This window comes from Danio rerio, chromosome 15 (genome assembly GCF_052040795.2).
Source record: "Danio rerio strain M-AB ecotype USA chromosome 15, GRCz13ab, whole genome shotgun sequence".
Classification (NCBI taxonomy): Eukaryota; Metazoa; Chordata; class Actinopteri; order Cypriniformes; family Danionidae; genus Danio; species Danio rerio.
The window spans coordinates 48895001-48896386 of record NC_141035.1 but is presented as its reverse complement, the minus strand read 5'-3'; the positions used below and the strand labels follow the sequence as shown (position 1 = coordinate 48896386).

Genomic DNA, 1386 nt, shown 5'->3' with positions numbered 1-1386 from the left:
CATATTTATTAATTTATTAATTACTATAAAAAGCAATGATATTGATACTTTAATTAATTACAGTTAGAAATGCTGTAGATTAAAGTATTTAATTAATTTCTGCGCCCACACTTCTTCCTCTCGCCGCAGCTCCATCTGAGGTGTAGTAGGCGGAGTCAGCAGATGATCCGCCCAATCAGAGCATGTTGCGCACAGCGGCTAGTTTATAAAGGTGCTGCCCGCGCGTGTCTCACAGTTCAGTCAGTCAGCAGTGTGTAAAAGAACGGGGTGCAACGGTTTTTATTTCTCACGGAAAATCAGGATCATACCGGTGTGTTTTAACGGAAGCAAGACACTCTAATGCGGGGTAGCTGGAGGAGAAACAAGCGCTGTTCATCCGCCTCGCGTCCCATAGAGGTAAGAGATATTAAATATGTACAAATATATCTTTAGCGATGTATAATATGAGGGCATACATGTCGTATGTACAAAATAAAAGTCTGTCATGCTCTATCGATGTCACAAAACACATTGTTTACGCTAATATTTGTTCATAAATGATATAAACCCATTATTAAACGCCATTACAGCAATGCAGAGAGAAACATGAGTGAAAGCATCTTAGTTAAGTTGCGATTTTAAGGTATGTTTACATTTTGCGATTTATTCAGTAATATATATTTATTTTTAATGTTGGACCTGTAGTCATTAAGTGTTTTTTATTTTAATACTATATATTTAGTACATTTTTAATCAAACATTTGCCCTGAAGTTCTGAATAAAGTGAGTAATATGATCAGATATGAATGAGTGGATTTCTAAGTATGCACTTTTAATATGTAAAAAGTAAGTATTACATCTGGATAATGTATATATTAACTAATAATTGATTAAAATTTCTGAAATGATGCTATATTGTTATATATATCGTTATCAGAATATAAGATGACTTGTATAATGATATAATATATGAGAATTTTGTCATATGGCCCAGCTCTTAATATTATTATATCAGATGGTTAATATTATTCTATGTATTAAATGTGTGAAGAATAGCTGGTATTAGCTATTTTCAGGAGTACAGGCGTTTAGTGTGTCTGAACATGTTTTAAAGTGGTTTTATTCTGTGTATTAGTGCTGCTAATCGGATACAAAATAATACTTTGCATTGTTTTTAGATGATATTTGAGTGTGCGCTGTGTATATTTAGCCTATTGTACAGTTGAATAGATAATTAATCACCCTCTTGTGAAATTTTAATTATGTAATGTCAAATATTTTCCTAAGTGATATTTAATGCAGATTTTGTTCTGAATTTTTCTGAGCTCGTTTATTAATATTTGTGACCAGTGTCTCTGTTTGTGTTGTGCGAAAAATGACAGTTAATAAACAAACTTTATTCACATT

General features: G+C 32.2%; 1 protein-coding gene across 2 annotated transcripts in view; it reads left to right on the top strand.

Moving 5' to 3' along the window:
- Positions 1 to 233: 233 nt before the first annotated feature.
- Positions 234 to 1386, top strand: part of fam131ab (family with sequence similarity 131 member Ab) — a 53564-nt gene continuing 52411 nt past the window's right edge. The window contains exon 1 of one of the 2 annotated variants that reach the window (XM_087282259.1): positions 234 to 396. The gene's annotated coding sequence lies outside the window, so the exon portion shown is untranslated. 2 annotated transcript variants of the gene reach the window in all.